The sequence below is a fragment of the Acinonyx jubatus genome, chromosome D3, assembly GCF_027475565.1.
Source record: "Acinonyx jubatus isolate Ajub_Pintada_27869175 chromosome D3, VMU_Ajub_asm_v1.0, whole genome shotgun sequence".
Taxonomy (NCBI): domain Eukaryota; kingdom Metazoa; phylum Chordata; class Mammalia; order Carnivora; family Felidae; genus Acinonyx; species Acinonyx jubatus.
In genome coordinates this window covers 30475022-30499891 of record NC_069392.1, presented here as the reverse complement: position 1 = coordinate 30499891, position 24870 = coordinate 30475022, and the positions used below count along the sequence as shown (strand labels likewise).

General features: G+C 36.0%; 1 protein-coding gene across 21 annotated transcripts in view; it reads left to right on the top strand.

Annotated features, from left to right (window-relative positions):
* LDLRAD4 (low density lipoprotein receptor class A domain containing 4) overlaps positions 1-24870 on the top strand; it is a 442107-nt gene that overhangs the window by 118963 nt on the left and 298274 nt on the right. For 2 of the 21 annotated variants that reach the window (XM_053206368.1, XM_053206365.1), the window contains exon 3: positions 14899-15003. The exons of the other annotated variants lie outside the window; for them this stretch is intronic. The gene's annotated coding sequence lies outside the window, so the exon portion shown is untranslated. The remainder of the gene's footprint in view (positions 1-14898; positions 15004-24870) is intronic. 21 annotated transcript variants of the gene reach the window in all.

The following is a 24870-nucleotide window of genomic DNA, read 5'->3' as shown; positions in this document are numbered from 1 at the left end:
AACAGACATATAGACCAGCGGAATAGAGTAGAGAACCCAGAATTGGATGGCCAACTAATCTTTGACAAAGCAGGAAAGAGTAGCCAATGGAAAAAAGACAGTCTCTTTAACAAATGGTGCTGGGAGAACTGGACAGCAGCATGCAGAAGAATGAAACTAGACCACTTTCTTACACCATTCACAAAAATAAGCTCAAAATGGATAAAGCACCCGAATGTGAGACAGGAAACCATCAAAATCCTAGAGGAGAAAGCAGGAAAAAACCTCTCTGACCTCAGCCACAGCAATTTCTTACTTGACACATCCCCAAAGACAAGGGAATTAAAAGCAAAAATGAACTATTGGGACCTTATGAAGATAAAAAGTTTCTGCACTGCAAAGGAGACAATCAACAAAACTAAAAGGCAGCCGACGAAATGGGAAAAGGTATTTGCAAATGACATATCAGACAAAGGGCTAGTATCCAAAATCTATAAAGAGCTTACCAAACTCCACACCTGAAAAACAAATAACCCAGTGAAGAAATGGGTAGAAGACATGAATAGACACTTCTCTAAAGAAGATATCCACATGGCCAAGAGGTACATGAAAAGATGCTCAATGTCACTCCTCATCAGGGAAATACAAATCAAAACCACACTCAGATATCACCTCATGCCAGAGTGGCTAAAATGAACAAATCAGGACACTATAGATACTTTAGAGGATGTGGAGAAACGGGAACCCTCTTGCACTGTTGGTGGGGATGCAAACTGGTGCAGCCACTCTGGAAAACAGTCTGGAGGTTCCTCAAATAATTAAAAATAGATCTATCTTATGACCCAGCAATAGCACTGCTAGGAATTTACCCCAGGGATACAGGAGTGCTGATGCATAGGGGCACTTGTACCCCAATGTTTATAGTAGCACTTTCAACAATAGCCAAATTATGGAAAGAGCATAAATGCCCATCAACTGATGAATGGATAAAGAAACTGTGGTATAAATACACAATGGAATACTACGTGGCAATGAGAAAGAATGAAATATGGCCTTTTGTAGCAACGTGGATGGAACTGGAGAGTGTGATGCTAAGTGAAATAAGTCATACAGAGAAAGACAGATGCCATATGTTTTCACTCTTATGTGGATCCTGAGAAACTTAACAGAAGACCAGGGGGGAGGGGAAGGAAAAAGAAGTTAGAGAGGGAGGGAGCCAAAGCATAAGAGACTCTTGAAAACTGAGAACAAACTGAAGGTTGATGGGGGGTGGGAGGGAGGAGAAAGTGGATGGTGAGCATTTAGGAGGGCACCTGTTGGGATGAGCACTGGGTATTGCATGGAAACCAATTTGACAATAAATTTCATATTAAAAAAAAAGAGAATGTTTTTTAAAGACATATATCTCTGTGCATTTTTGTTTTTCTGACTACATGTTCTTTGTGTGTTTGCTTCTACTAGTGATGTTCCTTTTTTATTATAAGCTCCTAGAAGTGAGAACTTGTACTGTGTAAAATGGCAGGACCAGCAATTAGGAGAGGGATGGATGTCTTTAAATGGCATTTTAATGCAAAGGTACAAGGGCTATGTAAGTAGATCATTTTTGTATCCTAAGCAGGAAATACAATATGTTAGTACTCTTTGCTCTTTTTTTCCCCCCTTAAATCATGTATCAAGAGCCAGGACCAGAGTCAGTCACCAACTTTAAGAAGGTACCAAAAGTTTATTATTAGTGCTCAAGATAAAGAATATTTTAAAAAATCAAAATTATGACCAAAGCCCATGATGAACAAAATATTAAAATTTTAAATAGACACAAGGTTAGTATTGCTGGTATCCTTTTGCTTCAGGCTCCAATATGACTTAATACTGAAACAACTTGGGGCCCCTGGGTGGCTCAGTTGGTTAAGCTTCTGACTCTGGATTTCAGTTTAGGTCATGATCTCATGGTTCATGAGATCAAGCCCTGTGTCAGGCTCTGTGCTCACAGCAGAGAACCTGCTTGGTATTCTTTCTCTCCCTCTCTTTCTGCCCCTTCCCTGTTCATGTTCTCGCCCTGTTTCTCAAAATAAATAAACTTAAAAAAATGCTGAAACACCTTGTTTGTTGTACCAGTTTTGTTAAGCTACCTTAATCTCAATTTTTTTTGTTTTGCTTTTTTGGTGGATGATTTGTATGTGGATTTTAAAGGATCTGAATTGTATGCCTTTCTTTATATTTAGTTAGGAGAAATAAAAAATAGTGAGGTGCTTTTACCATGTAAGCTTTCTTGGGGTGTTTAAATACATTTCATGAAAATATCTTAATATATCACCATAAACAGAAACTTCTGGTAATGTATTATATTGTTATAAATTGTAGCATTTATACTTTCATGGATATACTGAGATGAATATTTGATTCTATTTTAGCTGTATGATTGGAATTCTTTCTTAATTGTGTATCAGCAAAAAAGAGGATTCCATTTCTGATAAGATGTAAAATATTTAGCATATGGGGTCAGATTTCTTAGGAATGATGTTAAATGTATATGGGACATAGGGTTTCCAGTGACTACTTTTGAATATTTTATTAACCTCTTTGTATTGATATTGTTCCTTAGTGTCCATTTATAATAAAGAAGGAAAGACTTAGGTTCAGGTAATGATGTAATCTTTTAAAAGTTGTCAGAGCTCACATGCCATATCTTGAAAAAGAATTGTATACCTTTAGCTCCACTAACCACATTGGGCTCAGTGTATTTTTGAGGGAACAAGGTTTAGAAATGATTTACTTGGTATTTGTTGAACACCTACAATATATAAAGAACAGTGACAGAAATTGGGGAAGATGGAAAAGGAACAGACTCGTGGGTTTCAGTGCTGGCTTCAGGTTTGAGAATTTTGATTTTGAGGCGGAGGTGGGACAACCAGGTGCATGTTACTAGGCCACTTGGAAGGGCTAGCCTGGAACCCAGCCAATAGTCTCAAACCTTGAGTCCCTATCATGCAAAGTGAGACTTGAAATAACAGGTATGGATATCTGTGGGAGGTTGATGTTAGGTCTTTGAACCAGCAAAGAGGACTGAGAGAAGACCGAGATGGAAGATCTGGAGAGTGCAGTAAGCCTACAAAATACTCTAATCAAAACACCACCCTGAGGTGGTTCATTAGGTTAAGTGGGTTAAGTTTATGATTCTTGATCTCTTCTCAGGTGTTGATCTCAGGGTCATTAGTTCAGGCTCTGCATTGGCCTTTGCACTGGGCATAAAGCCTACTTAAAAACAAACAAACAAGCAAATACCCCTCCCCCCCAAAAAACCCAACTCCACCAAACCCAGCTCAACCCAGTGGCACCCCAGATCCCAAACCAATAACTGACACAACCCCTAGCGCCCCACCCCGTAGGCCAATTTGTCCTTCTGTTTGTAGTTCACCTCCTTAAAGGATGGTTAGGGCTGTCTTTATTTCCCGCATCTTGTTCACTTTTTAGTGGCTTGCAATTTAGCATCTTCCTGTGCACTTCACTGAAATCGCTTTCATGGTGACCTTCATGTTGGCAGATCATGTTGTATACTTTTTAGGCCTGTTCAGCTGGACTTACTTGTTGCATTCAACTCTGCTGAGTACTCAGTCATCTTGAAACTTCCATGTGCTTTGGAGTAAATCTCAATATCCTCATCTGTATAATGGGGATAGCAATACATACCTCAGGAGGTTATATGTGGTTAAATGAGACAATATATTAAAAAATGCTTATCATACCTAGCAAGTGCTTCAATAATAATAGTACAGTAGACACTGTATTATCATCATCATTGTCATCATCATTATTGCTGTCATTAGTGAACTACTTCTTTGATATGTGATTCTCCCTTTATCAGGGATCCTTCTTTTACCTTAAAAGTTAGCATTTTGTTATGGGCCCATTGCTTTTCTGTTTGACTCTCATCTGTGGGCTGAGGACTTAGGTGTAGATCTTCATCTCCCTGAGTCTGATTGGTTATCCTCTTGTCTTCTAAATAAATGATGCTATAAGTATGCTGATAGTAACAATGATGATGGTGATTGAACCACTTTTCTAAACATTTGTGAGTATCAACCCATGAATTGTCACCACAGCTGTATGAGGTTATTGGAACACAGTGTCTAGCCCTTAATTGATAACAAGTACTTGTATCAGTGAAGAATATGGTATTGCTGAAATTAAGGAAGGAACTTTAAGAAGTGGACTGGCAACAGCATCACCATGTAGAAAGATTAAAATTGGATAAGGACTGGCTGAGAACAGGTTGTCCTCATGGCAAGAGGGGAATCATGAAGAGCAAGTTTAGTCAAGTCTTCAAAATGAAAGCCAAATTTTAAGGAAGTTGGAAGAGGAAGATGGAGAAAAAGGAGGTTTCCTGTCCTGTGGTGCTTGCATTTGTTTTGTTTTGTTTTGTTTTGTTTTGTTTTGTTTTTTGAGAGAGAGAGAGAAAGAGCATGATCAAGAGTGGAGGGAGGGGCAGAGAGAGAGAGAGAGAGAGAGAGAGAGAGAGAGAACCCCAAGCAGTTTCCACGTTCAGTGTGGAGCCTGATGCGGGTTTGATGTCACAACCAAGAGTCAGATGCTTAACTGATTGAGCCACCCAGGCATCCTGCATTTCTTTTTTCAATTAAAGATTTTGGTGTCAAATGGAAAGAGTACTAGATGGCCTAGTAGGATGAAGGGAAGTTTTTTTTTTTGTTTTGTTTTAATAATAGTGACTAACATTGACTGCATGCTTCTTTTTTATTTAAAAAAAAATTTTTTTTTTGAGAGAGAGCGAGCAAGCATGAGTGGGGGAGAGGCAGAGAGAGATGCAAGAGTTACAGAATCTGAAGCGTGCTCTGGCTCCAACCCAGGACTCGAACTCATGAGCTGTGAGATCATGACCTGAGCCAAAGTTGGATGCTTAACTGACTGAGTCACCCAGGCACCCCCAGGAAAGTTTGTTTCTAAATATAGGGGGACATGAGCTCATTTTATTTATTTACTTTTTATTAAAAAGATCTTTTTTAATGTTTACTTTTGAGGAAGAGAGAGAGAGACACAGAGTGTAGGGTAGGGGCAGAGAGAGAGGGAGACACAGAATCCCAAAGCAGGCTCCAGGCTCTGAGCTGTTAGCACAGAGCCCAACATGAGGCTTGAACTCTTGGACCACGAGATCATGACCTGAGCTGAAGTCAGATGTTAAACTGACTGAGACACCCAGGCACCCTGTCACTTTAATGAGAAGGAAGTGGCTAATGAATTATGAGAAACTGAAGGTGCTGGAAACTGGATCTCTGAAATGGCCCAGAGAGCCGAGGAACACAGGGTTGGAAAAGAAGAAGTGTTTTCCAACTCCTAGGCCTCACTGGGTTTCCATATGGGATGTCGAGAGTCCAACATCATTTCATGGCCCTCTTGCTTTGGTTTTGGGCTTGTCATTACTATGCTTTGTAGTATTATCCTTATCCTGATAACAGCAGGAGAACTTAACATTTATTGAGCATCTTCTTTGTGTTAGGGACTCGTCTTTCTAATATTTTCACAGCTCTGTGGAATATATTGTGTTCACTTTTAACTTTAATTTTTTGAATATGCCTTGTAGTCAGATGGCTCAGAAGCATACAAAAACATATTTATTGAATAATTTCCTTCCCATCCTTATTCTCCATCCATCAAATTCTCCCACTTCTCAGTATTTAACCATTTTATTTTCTTGTATACACATCCTAAAATTTTCAGCATATAAATCAAATACAGAATATGCTATTATTCACCTTTTATGCCAAATTGTGGATTCTATGCACACCTTGCTTTATTTCACTTAACAGTTTAACTTGAAAATCCTTATATATCAGTTCACAGAGAGTGGTCTCATTCTTTTTTTTTTTTAATTAAAAAAAAGTTTTTATTTAAGTAATTTCTACATCCAGCTTGGGGCTTGAACTTAGGACCCTGACACCCAAAGATCAAGAGTTGCATGTTCTTCCAACAGAGCCAGCCACACGCCCGGCCTCATTCTTTTTTAACAGCTTCATAGTATTGACTGGATACACCAGAATTTATTTACTCAATGCCATATAAATAGATAAGTGTCTATTTGCATGTCGTCATTTAGTATTATTACAAATGATGCTAAAATGAATAATCTTTTTTTTTTTAATTTTTTAACGTTTATTTATTTTTGAGACAGAGAGAGACAGAGCATGAACGGGGGAGGGGCAGAGAGAGAGGGAGACACAGAATCGGAAACAGGCTCCAGGCTCTGAGCGGTCAGCACAGAGCCCAACGCGGGGCTCAAACTCACGGACAATGAGATCATGACCTGAGCCGAAGTCAGCCGCTCAACCGACTGAGCCACCCAGGCGCCCCATGAATAATCTTATATATACATATTTTCCTACATGTAAATGTACATCTCTAGGGTGCGTTCCCAGGGTGGAACTGGTTAAGATTATATGCACTTATTTTATTTTTAAAAAATTTTTTATTTGGGAGAGACAGAGAAAGAGAGAGAATCCTAAACAGACTCCGTACTGCCACTGCAGAGCCTGATGTGGGGCTCAAACTCACAAACCATGAGATGATGACCTGAGCCAAAGTCAGACACCTAAATGACTGAGCCACCCAGGCACCCTGAGTGTATGCATTTTAAATATTGAGTAGTTAGTACTAGTGCTTTTCCTTAGGGTTGTACCAATTTACATCATAATTAGCAATATACTAGAGTCCTGGTCATCTTTCTTAATTGATTTCTAGGGGCTCTTCATATAATAAAAGGGTTAACCTTTTTGCTGTGATATGCATTACAAATTTCCTTCCATTTTTTCATTTGTATTTTACTTTACTTACGTTTTTTCCCCCCTTCCATGTGTAAGTTTTTGATTTCCTGTGGTCAGATCTGTCCATCAAATCTTTCTTTTGTGACTATTGGCTTTAGAACCATAGTTAGGAGGGTCTTCTGAAGTTACAAAGGAATTTTCTCATGCATTCTTTTAATTTTAAGGCTTAAAAAAATTTATTCTTTCATCCATTTGGATATATCCTGCCGTGGTATAAATTACTGATCCATTTTTTTCCTCCAGATAGTTACCCAATTCTAATACCATTTATTGCACAGTCTACTTGTTACTGATTTGAAATTCTACCTTTATCATATGGTAAATTACCATTTGTATTTGGATCTAGTTTTGGACTTTTTATATAAATTCATTGGTCTATCTCTGTTCATTGTTCTTCATTTAATTAATCTATTAATTATTATGTCTTTATTCATGTGTCAATATCTGATAGTTTCCTACTCCCCTCCAATTTCCTTGGTTGTATTTTTTTGTTTTTCCATCTTAACTTAAAGTTTTTTTAATGCTTATTTTTGAGAGAGAAAGAGCACAAGCAGGGGAGGGGCAGACACACACACACACACACACACACACACACACACACACACACACACACATACACACACACACACACAGAATCCGAAACAGGCTCCAGGCTCTGAGCTGTCAGCACAGAGCTTGATGTGGGGCTCGAACCCACAAATCATGAGATTACGACCCAAGCCAAAGTCGGACGCTCAACCAACTGAGCCACCCGGGTGCCCCTTCCATCTTAGCTTTAGAATCAAACTTGTGTAGTTGAAAAAAAAGTGGGTATTTTTTATTGGGATCATGATAAAAGTATACATTTTTGAGAACTGACATCTTTATGGTGTTGAGTCTTCCTTTTCTAGATCATAGTATATCTTTCCATTTGTTCAGGTCTTATTTTTGTCCATCAGTTACATTTTAAAGTTTTCTATATATAAATCTTACTGGTATTTAATTTGGATACATATTTTTTTTATTGCTACTGATTAAGTAAGATCTGATTATTTGTAGCAGTATTTCCCACCATTTTCTTGAATTTCCAGGTATACAGTCATTTTATTTGCAAATAGCCATTATTTACCTTCTGTTTTCCATTTTTTAACAGGGTCTTCAGTTTCTTTTCTGACAATTATTAGATCACTTTGGCTAGTACCTCCAGTACAGTGTTAACTAAATGTATTGGTGGTAGGAGGTATCTTTGTGTTATTCCTAGCCTTGTACCTTGTGTTTCTTTATTAAGTGTGACCAATATAATTAATTATAATAATAAATGTATGATATTAAAATATGTTTTTGTTTCCTAAATAAATGGCACTTGATCATATTACACTTTTTAGTTGATATTGGATAATGATTTATGATTTTTAAATTGAATGTAGTAAGTGAATAGTACACTTGTTTTGGTATCAAATGTTATATTTGCTTCTTATAAAAAATAGTTTCTATTTTCTGTCTTCTGGAGCAAGTAATTGACTACTGTAGTGGAATTGGTTTGGCACTATTTAAGCAGGTAGCTTTTTGACACCTTTCTTTCTCTTTTTTTTTTTTTTATGTGGCAGTCAGTCAATTAATACATCTTTGGTATGAATTTGGTAAATGGTTATATTTTCCTAGAAACTTATTTCATTCAAAATTTCAAATATTTTCAAGTTGAGCAAAACAACCCTTTATGGGTTGAATTTTTTAAAAATAGATTAAAAAATTGTTTTTTACATTTATTCATTTTTGAGAGATACAGAGAAAGCACAAGCGGGGGAGGGGCAGAGAGAGAGGGAGACACAGAATCTGAAGCAGGCTCCAGGCTCTGAGCTGTCAGCACAGAGCCTGACGCGGGGCTCGAACTCACAAACTGCGAGATCATGACCTGAGCCGAAGTCGGACGCACAACAGACTGAGCCACCCAGGTGCCCCTTAAATAGATTTTTTTAGAGCAGTTTTAAGTACACAGAAAATTGAGTGAATGTTAGAGATTTCCCATATACTTCCTGTCTCCATATAGCACAGCTCCATTATCAGGATCCCATAGTGGAGTGGAATATTCATTACAATTGATGAACCTACATTGGTGTGTGATTTTCAACAGAACTCTATGGTTTACATTATGGTCCATTTTTGGTTTTATACATTCTATGTGTTTTGACAAATGTGTAATAAAGTGTATCTACCATTATAGTATCATACATTTTTATTGCCCTAAAAATCCTCTGTGCTCTACCTATTCTTTCCTCCCTTCTTCAACCCTTGGTAAGCACTGATTCTGTTATTGTCTTCATAGTTTTACCTTTTCCAGAATGTCATAAAGTTGGAATCTTCTAGTAAGTACCCTCTTCAAGTTGGCTTTTTTTTTCCATTTAGTAATATGCATTGATAGTTCTTCATGTCTTTTCATGGCTTTAAGAAAATCACATTTTCTTTTAGTGATGACTAATAATCCATTATGTGGATGCACCATAGTTCATTTATATATTCATCTATTGAAGGACATCTTGGTTGCTTCCAAGTTTTGGTGATGTTGGATAAAGCTGCTGTAAATATCCATGTGCTGATTTTTGTGTGAATGTAAGATTTCAATTCATTTGGGTTTATACTGAGGAGTGCAGTTGCTGGATTGTAAGGTAAGAGTATGTTTAATTTTGTAAGGAAATACTAGACTGTCTTTCAAAGTGGTTATATCATTTTGCATTCATTCCAGGAATAAATGAAAATTCCTATTATTCCATATCTCTACCAATATTTGGTGTTGTCACTGTTTGGGGCTTTGGCTATTCCAATCATGTGTAGTGATACCTCATTTTAATTTGACTTATGATATGGAGCATTCTTTGCATAGGCTTATTTGCCATCTGTGAATCTTTGGTGAAGTGTCTGCTCAGGTCTTTTGCCCATTTTTTAGTCAGGTTGGTTTGTTTCTTACTGTCAAGTTTTAAGAGTTCTTTGTATATTTTGGATAACAATCCTTTATCAGACATGTCTTTCACAATATTTTCTTCCAGTGTATGACTTGTTTTCTCATCCCTTTGACATTGTCTTTCACAGAGCAGAAGTTTTAAATTTTAACGAAGTCTAGCTTATCAATTATTTCTTTGGTGGATTGTGACTTTGGTGTTATATTCAAAAGTCATCACCATACTCAAGGTCAACTAGATTTTCTCTAAATGTTATCTTCTATGAGTTTTGTAGTTTGGCATTTTACATTTAGGTTTATGGTCCAATTTGAGTTAACTTTTGTGGAAAGTATGAGGTCTATGTCTAGATTTTTTTTTTTTTTTGCAAAGTTGATTTTCAGTTTTTCCAGCATCATTTCTTGAAAATACTACTTTTTTGCCAGTGTATTGCCTTTGTTCTTCTGTCAAAGATTAGTTGACTATATTTAAATGGTCTGTCTGGGCTCTCTATCCTATTCCTTTGATCTGTCTATCCATGCTTTCATCAGTATCATGCTAAGTCTTAAAGTCAGATAGTGTCTGTCCTCTGATTTTTTTCATCTCCTTCAGTATTGTGTTGGCTATTCTGATTCTTTGGCCTCTCCATGTAAACTTTAGAATCAGTTTTTTGATTTTCACAAACTAGCTTGTGATTTTAATTGAGATTTCATTGAATCCATAGATCATGTTAGGAAGAACTGACATCTTAAAACATTGAGTATGCCTATCCATGAACATGGAATATTTCTTGATTTACCTACTTCTTTGATTTCATTCACCAGAGTTTTGCAGTTTTTCTGTTATAGATCTTATACATATTTTGTTAAATTTATACCTAATTTCATTTTTGCAGGTGTTAGTTTAAATGATACTGTTTTAAATTTCAAATTCCACTTGTTTATTACTGGTAGTAGCGTGGTGATTGACTTTTTTGTATTAACCTTGTATCTTGCAACCTTACTTTAAAGGTTTTTGGGTTTTTTTAAATGTTTACTTATTTATTTTTTTGAGAGAGACAGACAGACAGACATAGTGCAAGCTGAGGAGGAGCAGAGAGACAGGGAGACAGAATCTTAAGCAGGCTCCAGGCCCTGAGCTGTCAGCACAGAGCCCAATGAGGGGCTCAAACTCATGAACTGTGAGATTATGACCTGAGCCGAAGTTGGATGCTTAACCAACTGAGCCACACAGGCCGCCCCCCCCCCCCTTACTTTAATCATTTGGTTTAAGAGTTTTTTGTTTGTTTGTTTGTTTATATTTGTTTGGATTTGCTGTAAGGCAATTATGTTATCTGTTTAAAAAAAAAGACAGTTTTATGTCTTCTTTCCCAATCATATACCTTCTATTTTATTTTCTTGTCTTACTGCATTATCTAGGACTGCAGTACGATGTTGATGAGAAGGGACATTATTGCCATGTTTCTGATCTTAATAGGAAATTTAGTTTCCCACCATTAAGTATGATATTAGCTGTAGGTTTCTTGTAGATGTTCTGTGTCAAGTTAAAGAAGTTCCCCTCTATTTCTGTTTTGCTGAGGATGAATTGATTTTTACTTTATGACCTCATCTGAGTAAGTTTTATTTGGTGAGTTAAGCTTATTTAGTTTGGATTTTAGCTTGTTGTTGACATGATAGATATGTTTGATATAAATTCTGTTACATTGTATGTTTTCTGTTTTTATAGTTTACCTTAAGTCTTTTTCATTATGTGACCTACTGTTTATGCTTACATGTTTTGTTTGAGTTCTTTCATATTATTTTATGGTTTCTGTTTTCAGAGTTTTGTAAGTCTTACTATGGGGTCTTTTTATACTTTATGTTTTATTTTTGTTATTTATAATTGTTTTTTTCTACTAGTAATTTTTTTTATTACAGCTTTATGAAATACCTTTACTCCTCTCTTTTGTTTGAGAGAAACTTCTAAAGTGGGCAGTGCTGTTTAGCCTATATCTTTCTTCCTCTCTGACCCCTCTTTCCCTTCTGGTACTTGATATTAGTCAATCATATTGTCTAATAGTGTTTCCCTTTGTATTGTTAGATAAGGTTATACATATTACTTTTTTCATTACATTTGAATGATATCTTTTGAGTTTCAGCCGCTAGGCAATCAGTGACATTACATTATATCTCACCATCTTTTACTGCTTCTTCTTTACTGCCCCAATTTTTGCTGGTTGTATCATTTTTACACTGTCATACATTATAAAATTTACTTTTGGCTTATCCCTTTAATCTTTATATTTGTTTTAATCTCAGTTGTACAGTTAAATGAATTTGACAGCTCTTTTGCCCAGTTGTCTCTTGGATTCAGTGGGACAATAGTTCCTGAGTTCTGAGGTATACAAAACTATTGGTTTGTGGGCTTTGTACTTGAAGGAATACCTAGCTGGATATGAAATCCTTGGTTCATACTTTATTTGCTTATGCATTTTAAGTATTTGGAAGATTTACTCTCCTGGTTTATGAGATTGGCTATTATTGTAAAGAACTATCAGGCAAGATTAATGTGTTTACATCTGATAGGTGACTTGGCTTTTTTCTTTTTGTCTAGCTGCCATAAAGATTTTTTTCTTATTTTGAAAGTCCAAATTTGTTATGTCCAGTTTTACTAAGTTATGCCTGATGGTTGACAATTCTGGGTCAGTTTCCTTGTGACATAGGTTGCCTTGTGTGTCCTTTCATTATATCCATTTAAGTATCTTTGTATTCAGGAAAATTTTCTTGAATCATGTCTTTAAGTATTTGTTTCATTCTATTATCTTTTAAAAATATTTTAGAGACATATGTTGAATCTCATTTGCCATTTTTCAGAATCTGCCATTTTTCTCCCCAATTCTTCTTAAGTCTTTCTGCAGTTCAGTTTTTTTTTTCTTTTTTAAATCCCTACCCTCTGCCCCTTCCTTTATTTTCTGAGGTATCTTTTCTGTTTTGTGCTCATTTCAAATTTATTTTCATTTCTGTGATTTTTTTTCTTCCCCTAAAATTTCTTTTCTGATTTCTGCCAGCCATATTTTATTTCCTTCCTCTTGATTCTCACCATATCTATCTTGAATTTTTCCATTTGTACTTTGTAGTCTTTTTCCTTCCCCTTGGTTTTCATAGAGATGATTTCCTTGTTAAGTTTTAAAAATTTTTGGAAAATATTTGGATACTATTTTGACCTGTGGCAACATTCTAGGGAGTATTCCTTGTCTGTTGGTAAGTTTTATGGTTTTACATTTTTTCTGTAGAATACCTTTTTTTTTGCTTCTCCAGTTCTTTTTTTTACTACTCATCACTGAGTACACTGGACTTTCTGAATCCAGGTTTTTTTCAAGATGTATTGTGGTATGGGGAAGCTTTCAGTATAGCTTTCCAGGTTTCACAACCCAGATCCTCCCTTCATCTCTGCTGCAACAGAGATAGGGCTATTTTCAATAAATATGGCTCATTCATGAGATTTTTTTTTCCAGCTGTGAAATGTTTTGAATAGTCTCATCTCTTCTGATTCTTTGAACCTTTGTAAGTCCTGGAGAGCTTCTGCTACCACCTGGCTCCTACCATTTCTTGCACCCATTGTTGCAAATATAGGATATAGCTTTTGTTCTTCAGGATGTGCTCTTCACCTTTTCAAGCATGTTTTCACTTATGATGCTTGGAATCTTCTAACACTGAGTCCTTTGTAATTCTCTGTGCTTCTTTTCTTCACTTCCCCCTGTTTCTTTCTGGCCAGTCTCACCTGCTTGTGGTAGTTATTACAGATATTTTGAAGTCTGTAGATTGCACCTATCTCCTAGTTGCAAGGAAAATAATGTTTGAAAATTCCATGTAACTTTTTTTCATTGTCTTTTGTGTTTGTTTAATATCCAGAGGAGGAGAAAGTTCTGTTGTTTCCATTATTATGGATAAGGATATGGATAATAGTTTCTTGAAAGTTAAGGAACTTGAAAATTGCCACCCAGCAAAAGGCAGAGTGAGGATTCAAAATTAAGTTTAAAATTTAGCTTATGTTCTGTCACTACAACCTTATGTGTCCTCAGGTTTGGAAGTATACTCACAACAGAGAGTAGTCATATGGTCAAAGAAATCTTACTCTCATTGGATATTTGTTACAGAGGTAGGTGCCTTTAAGTAGCAAGTAATGGTCCTGGAAAATTTTTGAAGTTTAATTTACTGGAACATTAAGAACTCCATGATCTTCTACAGCTTCAAGTTTCTTCCCTCCCTTCCATTTTTCCCCCCATCTTTCTGTGGCCCCAAAAGAAGACTATAGATAGATAAGGCTCTCTATTTCTTCTGCTGTCTTTTTTGCAACTTCTTTAAACACGATGATGTTTTATATTACCCATCATTCTTCCTTTCTATTCTACCTTGATTATTCCTTTTTAGAAGTAGACTCACTAATATAATATGTGCTCTCCCTTTGTTTTGTTTAAGGGGACCTCCAGTCAGACATTCTTTGGAGAGAAGGGATGAGTGGGTAAAATATGATTTCTTTTTTAATCTTTCCTAGTTCCACAAGTTTAGGGTGGTTGTACTTTTTGAAACAGATCTAAAAACAGTAATTGCTGCTGTTGACTCTGACAGGATCCTCAGCCCTGAACACTGCTGTGCCCTTCTTGAATATAGCATTTGTGGATTTGTTTGTGAATGCTTCTGAGAGTGTAAAGGTTACTCTCACACATGTGTTTACTTTGTCAAGATAAGGTTCTGGTAAAAATAGAATTGAATTGCCATGGTCTCCATCTTTATATTTCTGTGAAGAACAGTTTAGTTTTCAGAGATTATTAATGGTTGTTTCTCTCTCTCTCTCTCCCTCCCCTCTCTATATATGTAGGTAGATATCTATCTATCTATCTATCTATCTATCTATCTACCTATCTATTTATCTATAGATACAGACGATATATATGTCTGTATCTAGATATCTATCTGTAGATATATCTATATATAGATATATGTCTGTATCTATAGATAGATAGATAGATAGATAGATAGATAGATAGATATGTGTGTGTGTGTATGTGTGTGTGTATTTGTGTATTTAAAGGCTTAATTGCTAACTCTTAAGACATCTTAGGATCAGACTTAGTTGTTTGTGCATATGGGCCCTATACACAATTTCTGGCTTATGTGCTTTTTTTTTGTTGTTGTTTTTAGCTGGGTAGATTTGTGGGAGATTGAGGGTGGAGAGTAGACAAGGAAGATGATGGTGTTTTCAAATGATGCTTTCCATTGACTTTGTTTCTTCTGAAGAGGTCATTGGTGAGTCTAGGGGATTTTTTTTTCTTTTTTTTTTTTTTTTTGGTCTGCTTTGGGGTTGGATAAGCAAAAGATATTCTTTCTGAAGAATTCATAAGATAGTTAAAACGTTTGTTTATGCTTAATTTATAATACCTGTGACATAGCAGCATAGTTTGGTAGGAAAGACAGAGGCATTTGATAGTTTTATTTTCCCTATTTCAGGGCCTCCTTTGCATTGCAGCTTAGGAGTATTCTGTATTCTTTTTGATGCTATTGTAAATGGGATTGTTTTGTTAATTTCCTTTTTGTATTGTTCATTCTTAGTGTATAAATTTTTACATGTTGATTTTGTATCCTGCAACTTAACCATATTCACTTATCAGTTCTAACAGGCTTTCTTTATTTGTGTTTGTGAAAAATCTTCAGGATTTTCTACATATAAGATCATTTCATTTGTGAACAGAGATCATTTTATTTTATTTTTTTCCAATTTGGATGCCTTGTATTTCTTTTTCCTGCCAAATTGCTCTGGCTAGGACTTACAGTACTATACTGAATAGAAATAGTGACAGTAGGCATCCTTGTCTTGATCCCAGTATTGGAGGAAAAGCTTTCCGTCTTTCACCATTGAGTATGATATTAGCGGTTTTTCATAAATGGATCTCAATAATGTTACAGGGTTTTCTTTCTGTTCCTAGTTTGTTGAGTGTTTTTATCATGAGCAGTGTTGAATTTTGTCACTTTTTTTCTCTATCAATTGAGATGATCATGTGTTTTTCATCCTTCATTTTGTTAACATAGTATATTACCTTGACATCATTTTTGATTAGGCAAATAATTCTTACATTCAAGGAATAAATCCTACTGCATTATGTTGTATAATCCTTTTAATATGCTGTTGAACTTGGTTTGCTGGTAATTTGCATCAGTGTTTATAAGGGATATTGGTCTATAGTTTCCTTATAGTGTTTTTGTCTGGTGTTGGTATTAGAGTAATTCTGATCTCATAGAATGAATTAAAGAAGTGTTTGCTCATATTCATTATTTTAAAAGAGTTTGAGAGGGATCAGTGTTAATTCTTTAAATGTTTAGTAGAGTTCACCAGTGAAGACATCTGGTTCTGGTATTTTTCTTATGAGAGGTTTTTTTTTTTTTATTACTAATTCAGTTGCCTTACTTGTTATAGGTCTTTTCATATTTTTTACATTTTCATGACTCCGTCTTTGTGGGTTATGTATTTCTAGGAATCCATTTAGGTATCCAACTGGATACCATCTAGGTGTCTATTATGTGGCATGTAATTTTATTTCTGTAAAACGAGTAGTGTTTCCACATTCACTTTTGATTTTAGTATCAATCTTTTCTTTTTTTTCTTGGGTAAAGGTGTGAAAATTTGGTTGATCTTTTCAATGAATCCATTCTTGGTTTTGTTAACTTTTCTTTAATGTTTTTCTATTCTCTATTTCATTTATCTCTAATCTTTATTATTTTTTGTTCTTCTAGTTATGAGTTTAATTTGTTCTTTTTTTTAGTACCTTAAGGTGTAAAGTTATATTGATGATTTTAGATCTTTCTAAAGTTTATTATTTATTTTGAGAGAGACAGAGACAGCATGAGTAGGGGAGGGGCAGAGATAGAGGGCTAGAGAGAGAATTCTAAGCAGTCTCTGTGCTGCCAGCACAGCTGCAGGGCTTGATCTCATGAAACTGTGAGATCATGACCTGAGATGAAACGAAGAGTCAGACACTTAACTGGCTGAGCCACCCAGGTGCTCCTAGATCTTAAAAAAAAAATTTTTTTTTAAGTTTCTATATTTGAGAGAAAGAGAGAGAGCAAGTGGGGGAGGGGAAGAGAGAGAGAGAGACAGACAGACAGACAGACACAGAATCCAAAGCAGGCTGTAGGCTCCAAGCTGTCAGCACAGAGCCCAACATGGGGCTTGAACTCATGAATCATGAGATCATGACCCAAGCTGAAATCAGATGCTTAACCAACTGAGCCACCCAGGTACCCTGCCCCTAAATTTTTTTAAAATATAAGTGTTTATAGCTATAAATTTCTGTCTTAACATTGCTGCATTTCATGTTTTAGTATGTTGTGTTTTATTTTCATTTGTCTGAAGAGCTTTTCTAATTTCTCTTAGGATTTTTTCTTTGACCCAAACAAGAGCATATTATTTAGGTTCCTCAAGTTTGTGAATCTAACTTTTCCTTCTGGTATTGATTTCTATTTTTTTTTCCCATTGTGGTTGAAAAGATACTTTATATGATTTCGGTCTTTAAAAATTCATTGACTTGTTCTGTGTTCTAACAAATGTTGTGTAATGAAGAATATTCCATGTGCATTTGTAAAAAGTGTATTCTGCTATTGTTGGGTGGAGTGTTTTGTGTATGTCTGCTAAGGGTGCTGTTGGTTGTAATGTTGAGTTTCTTTATTGGTCTTCTTTGTGTCCATTATTGAAGGTGGGGTAGTGAAATCTATTATTTTAGACCTGTCTAATTTCTCTCTTTAATTCTGTTAATATAGCTTCATGTACTTTTGAGCTTTGATGTTGTTCCATATATGTTTATAATTGTTACATCCTTTTGGTTTGTTTGTTTTATCTTCTCTATTTATTGTAACAATTTTTGACTTAGTGTCTTTTTTTGTCTCATTTGTATACCCACTCTTGCTTTCTTTTCATTAGTATTTACATATTTTTCAGCTGTATATGTCCTTAGATCCAAAGTGAGTTTCCTATGGGGGTGCCTGGGTGGCTCAGTTAATTAAACATCCAACTCTTGATTTCTGCTCAGGTCATGGATCTGACTTTGAGCCCCACATGGGGCTCTGTGCTTACAGTGCATAGCCTACTTGGGATTCTCTCTCTTCCTCTCTTTCTGTCCCTCCCACATGCACTCTCTTTCTTTCTCTCTCAAAGTAAATAAATAAACTTAAAAACAAACACACACACACACACACACACACAAAAGTGAGTCTCTTATGGACAAAATATAGTTTGATATTTTTTTTTTGAAATTCCAAACGCTGACAGTCTATGTCTTTTAATTGAAAAGCTTAATCCATTTGTGATAGGGAAGAACTTTTTCTTCTGTTTTGTGTTTGTCTTATAGCATTTTTGCCTATTATTTCCTCCATTACTGTTGTTGGTTGATATTTTTGTAGTGATGTGTTTTACTTTCCTTCTCATTTACTTTTGTAAATAGTCTGTAGATTTTTTTTGTTGTTGGTACAATGAAGATTACATGTAATATCCTAAAGTTATAACAATCTGTTTTAGGTTAGTACCAATTTAAACTCCATTGCATATAAATATTCTACTTAAAAAAAAATCTCTGTTCCTAGTCTATGTTATTGATGTCATAAATGATACCTTTGTTATGTTGTGTACCTATTAACATAGATTTGTACTTATTCTTTAGACATTTCTTTTAAGTCCTATTGATAAATAAAAAGGTTATAAGCCAAAATTATAATATTACTCGTTTTTATTTTTGTCCATGTGTTTACCACAAAACTGTATATTTTTGTATGGCCATGAGTTATCTGTTGTCCTTTCATTTCTGCTTGATGTACTCCCATTAGTATTTCTTGAGAGTGGGAGGTCTAGTGGTAATGAACTCTATTATCTATTATATTAGCTTTTGTTTATCTAGGAATGTCTTAATTTCCCTTTCATTTTTAAATAATGCAGTTTGCCAGATACTGAATTCTTAATTGACACTTTTTCGCCCCTTTCAGCATTTTAAATTTATCATTGCACGGTGTTCTGGCTGGCTAGATTTCTGCTGAGAAATCCACTGATAATCTTATTGAGGATCTGTTTTATGTAATAGGTTGTTTTCTTCTTGCTGCTTTCATGATTCTCTCTCTGGTTTTCTGTGGTTTGATTATAATGTGTCTTGGTGTGAGTGTCTTTGTATTTATCCTGTTTGGAGTTTGTTGAGTTACTTAGAGTTATAGGTCTATGTTTTTTTTCTCTCAAATTTAGGAAATTTTTGGCCATTTTCCTTCAAATAGTGTCTGCCTTTTCTCTCCTTACCTTCTGGGACTCCCATAGTACATATTTTGGTTCGTTTGATGGTGTCATTAAGTTCTTTAGGCTCTGTTCACTTTTCTTCAATTTTTTTCTCCTTCTCTGGCTCAATAATTTCAAATGACCTATTTTCAAGTTATCTAATTCTTTCTTCTACCTGTTGGAGTTCACTATTAAATCTCTCTAGGGAATTTTTCAATTCAGTTGTTGTGTTTTTCAACTTAAGAATTTCTTTTTGGTTCCATTTTATAGTATCTGTTTTTTTTTTTTTTTCATGTACTGTTTTCTCGATTCTCTTTAGATCTTTGTTCATGGTTTCCTTTGGCTCTTTGAACATATTTAAGGCACTTGTGTTAAATTCTTTATGTAGTATGTGTACTTCTTGTGTTTCTTCAGGAAAGTTTTTACCATTTAATTTTATTCCTTCAAATGAACCATGTTTTCCTGGCTTTTCCCTCTCCAGTTTTATTGAGATATAATTGACAGACATCACTGTGTAAGTTATGCTTTTTTTGCATCGCTTATTTTTATTGCATGCAATAAAATAAGTAAAATAGTAAAATAAAATAAATATAATATATATTATAATATATAATTATAATATATATAATATATAAATATATAATATATAAATATATATAATAATATATATTTATATAATTATAAATATAATATAAATATAATTTATATATATATAGATATATATTTAAATAAAATAGTAAAATAAAACTATGCATTTGGCAAAAAAAAATCCCAGCCACTTCCCCATGTCTTTTTATAGTGGCTTAATTCCTAGGGAAGACCTTCATTGATTAGTTGGACATGTTATGAATTCGGGATTACTAAGTTGTGAAGGCTTAATGCTTTTTGGGCTTTTTCTGGATATGTGTCTTGCCTGGGCCTGTGTGTATGCTTTCTTGATTTTTCCATATATACTGCTTGTAAATGTCTTAATTCTCTAAGATTCTCACCTTGATTTTTTTCTCTTGACCTTTCATTTTCTATTATATGCCTCTCTATAAATTTCTTGCCACATGCATCTATGCATCTTATAGTCTCCCTGCAGCCTTTACTGCTGCTTTCTATTTCCTAGCAATTTTCCTAGCCTTAGATCCAAGCTGTGTTGGTTTTGTGCTGTCGGAGCTTTGAGTTAGGTGACACAGAGACTAATTCATTATTCAGTGCCCAGACAGGTTAGAACTTTGCAAAATAGGTCTCATCTGCTCCTTCTGTTTCAAGAGAGGAAATTGGGAACTGGGTTGCCACCTCTTCCAGATTAAGGCCATGCCAAGCTAGAAGGTTTTGGGACGGGGTGAATAAAAGTGCCAGGAAATTTCTTACTTTGAATGTGGCTTCTTGATCAGTCCTTTGCTGCTTGATTGCTGTAGACTTTTGTTTTCTACAGCTTCTGTAAAATTAATGTAGCCAGTCTGAAGTTGTGTGTTTTTTGTTTCTGTGGATGAATGAGGGCGTGGAGTCTCTTAGTTTGCTGTGTTGCTGACATCCCTTCTCCAGATGTTTGCCCAAGTAATACATCAATGATTTAGCTCAAATGACTATAGACATTTAGTTTATTTAACTACTTTTAAAAATGCAGTATGAAGTTGTCAACGTTTTACAGTAAAATTTCTCATATCAAAGTTTTCATTTTGCTGATATAAGTGCAATGCCACTTCCTTTTATTCACAAAAATGAAATTTGCTCTTAGTGGTGATATGAATTTTTGTCTGATTTTGGGCAATCAGCCATAATATGGGAATCTTTTCTAACTGCTATTGGGTTTCCAGTCTTTAGTTTTCACATAGGGTACTGTCAATTAGAAATTACATTTATTTTTGTGATGGAAAGATGTAGAGAACTAAAGGCAGTCTGAACTGATGTATACATAGCCTGTTAAAGTGCAAATGGAACTGGGCCTGTGATGACTTAGATACTGTGCTTCTTGAAGGAAGGAGAATCGGTAAATGACCATTTGAGCCTTCTGATTGTGTGATTCGGAGACTATTCATCTGGTGTTCTGAACCCAGAATCTGTTAATAGATCTAAAGCAAACTTTCTTGTAAAATATATTCCAAAATCATCTTGCCGAGGATTTGCTGAAGTCTTCCTCAGTGTACAGTTTGCCTCTCAATACTGATCGAAAGGCAAGGGTGCATGTTGTTAGATACTGATAGATGTACTATAGGCCTTTAGTGAGTTCATGGCAGTTTAGGGTGTACCTTGTTTCCAGAGGCCATCTCCAATGTCACCAATATCCACCTTTTTTTTTGGTTAATTTTTGTTTATTTTTGAGAGAGAAAGAGAGAGAGGCAAAACTTGAGCAGGGGAGGGGCAGAGAGAGGGAGACACAGAATCCAAAGCAGGCTCCAGGCTCTGAGCTGTCAGCACAGAGCCCGACATGGGGCTCGAACTCACAGACAGTGAGATCATGACCTGAGCTGAAGTCGGAGGCTCAACTGACTGAGCCACCCAGGCGCCCCACCAATATCCATCTTTATGGTTGTCTAGTCTGGAACCTGGTGTCAACACAGAGTGACTGAATTGGACCCCTGAAACTAAAATGAATGGAAAAAGGTGGCTGTTTCCACCTCACTTCCATGCCTTTTTGACACATTGATAGTAATATGTTAAATATACAGATTAAAGTTGTCATACTGTCACACTGTGGCAAAGAATGTTTGGCACAGGGAAACTTTTAGAGGCTGTGAGTGCTCCTCCAATTAGGTCTATGTTGTCAAGTTTTGTTTGTTTGTTTCATTTAATCAGACGTTACCTATTCATTTTATCTAAAATTGGATACTCCTAACAGTGCTTAAAACTTAGGAGCACTTGGAGACTTGATGAATCTGGAGACCTAGTGAGAAGCTGACTTGATCTTTCCATGTGGATAACCTGGATGGTTCTCCAGATGCTGTTTAACAGAAGGCTCTGGTAATCAACTCACAAGAGAAATTAAGACCCTTTGCTCTTTGTCTTTCTTAAGGAGTTGATATTAGATGCCAGTTATTAGGGAGTCTTATGAGAGAGTTACTTAATCACCCACATTAAGTAGTGAAAAATGTTGAGGCATGCTGATGGCATTTAGTGTTTCTAGAATGACAAAATGCTTACTCATTATGATTTGCTGAGACTTCTCATACCTATCAGTAGTTTACTTCTTTTATGCCAAAGTCACTTTGGTCATTGCAAAAGTGGACTTTTCATTTTCAAGTCTTAAGTTGGTTTTCTAGAAGCAGAGCCTGAGACAGCAATACAGTTGCAAATGATTTATTGAGAACATATGCTCAGGAACAGGGGGTTAGGGAGAGCAGGATTGGACAATAGGGTGAGGAGCTAAACACATAAGTAGTTTCAGCCAGAGTCTACTTTGGCACCATCCTCTGGGGTCTCCTCAGCATGAAGTGCTCTTATTTTGAGGAAGGTGGTAGGGCTTTTGTACTCATTACAGTCACTCTTTGGCTACTGGCTGCCTGAGGGCTGGAAGTGCTGAGGTATGGGGGTGGGCCATTGGGCACACCTTCTGAGGGTGGTGGCTCCCATTCAGCCAAGACATCTGTAAACTGTTGGGAGACAGCGCCCACAGCCTCAGAATGGGTGCAATGCCAATAAACCAAGCATGCAACGGACTCAGATAATGTAAATGCATTGTTTCAGGCAGTTTAGCATATTTAATTGAGGAAAAAAATACTCTAATTGTCCACTTTTATTATCTGTTTTATCATAAGTCAAGTGGAGAAGATGTAGGGTTATAGAAGGAAAAAAAAAGCAAGACAGGCATTTTATTTAAAATGAAAAATAATCGTTCTTTTTTTAATGTTTATTTTTGGGAGAGAGAGGGAGAGCATGCTTGTGAGTCGGGGAGGGGCAGAGAGAGAGGGAGACATAGAATCTGAAGCAGGCTCTGGTCTCTGAGCTGTCAGCACAGAACCCGATGCAGGGCTTGAACTCATGAACAGTGAGATCATGACCTGTGTCAAAGTTGGACGCTTAACTGACTGAGCCACCCAGGTGCACCTAAAAATACTAAAAATAATACTTCTAATTACTAATTTACTGTAAGATAAAACACAGATAAGAGAAACATATGGAACAAATTTATAGATAAGTAAATTATGCTATGGTGAATATACCTGTAACTGTCACTGACAACAAGAATAGAGCTTTGCCACCCACCCAAGAAGTCCCCATATGCACCCCTTTCCTATCTCATTTTATTTCTCCCTTCTTCCTTCCGAAAGTAACTGCTATCTTGTCTTTTATAATAATGGCTTATTGGCATTTCTTCATGATTTTATCATACAAATTTATAATTAAATCTTTAATACTTAAAAAGAACTGGATAAGTCTTTTAAGTTTCTTTTAATTTATAAGTTCTCCCTTTATACCTTTATTTTCCTTTAAGTTTATTTGTTAAAGACCTGGGCCCTATTGACCTATAGTTTCCTTCACTCTGGATTTTGGTACTTGCATAGTCATCATGCAATTCAGCACGTTTCTCTGTCCTTTATAATTCCTGTAAATTGGTAGCTATATCTGGAAGATTCAGAATTTGGTCTAGAAGATGATTTGTGTTCTTTTATCAGGAGGCATGTAATGTCTGCTTGTCTACTCTTTTAAGTTTTTTAAAAAATGTATATTTATTTTTGAGAGAAGGAGAGACAGAGGATGAGTCGGGGAGGGGAAGAGAGAGAGGGAGACAACAGAATCTGAAGCAGGCTCCAGGCTCTGAGCTGTTAGCACAGAGCCTGCAGCGGAGCTCGAACTCACAAACTGTGAGATCATGACCTGAACCCAAGTCGGACGCCCAACCGACTGAGCCACACAGGTGCACCGGAAAGTTGCATTTTAAGAGCATAGTCTGAATACTAGGGATGCTCACTGGTACTACGTTCTTGTTTTTAGGCCTTTTCAGTGAATAGAGCTAGGCATATATACACAGTATAAGATTAAAAAGGCCTTGTGAATTTATCTTAATATGTTCAATTCAAGTTTAGAATTTCAGGATTACTGGGTTTTTACCTAACCTTTTCTGTATTACATTATCTCCTTTCTTCTATACTAAAAATCCTGGTTCTCAAGGATATGAGGAATGATATGAGGAATGATATGATCCTCATATCTCAAGGATATGAGGAATTAGAATATCTCATGCTTATTCCTTTGATTTATCTCATTTTACGTGTACAGCAGAGCTAGAGGAAAAATACTAACACTATAACCACCAATTATGATTACTAAAAATAGTTGTTTTCGGAGGAAGGGATATTCTTGCCCTGTCCCATTTAGAGTTTTTCAGCAATTAAAGTTTTGAACGATGGTGCTAAGGTCTGAATGTGCCCCCAAACTTCATATGCTGAAATCCTAGCCTCCAAGGTTATAGTGTTAAAAGGTGGGGCCCCTGGGAGGTGATTAGGTATGAGGGCCAAGCCTTCTGAATGGAATTATTGCTCTTAAAATGGAGACACCAGAGAGTTCGCTTGTGCCTTCTGTGTGAGGTTACAGTGAGAACATGGCTGTTTGTGAGGAAGTACGCTCTCAGACACAACACATTGAATCTGCCAGCACTGTGATCTTGGACTTCTCAGCCTCCAGAACTGTGAGAAATACATGTTGCTTATAAGTCATCCAATTAATAGGGTTTTTGTTATAGCAGCCTGAGTAGACTAAGACAGATACTTTATATATTTTTAAAATTTTTAAAATTTATATCCAAATTAGTATAGTGCAACAATGATTTCAGGAGTAGATTGCTTAATGCCCCTTACCCGTTTAGTCCATCCTCCCTCCCACAACCCCTCCAGTAACCCTCTGTTCTCTGTATTTAAGAGTCTCTTATGTTTTGTCCACCTCCC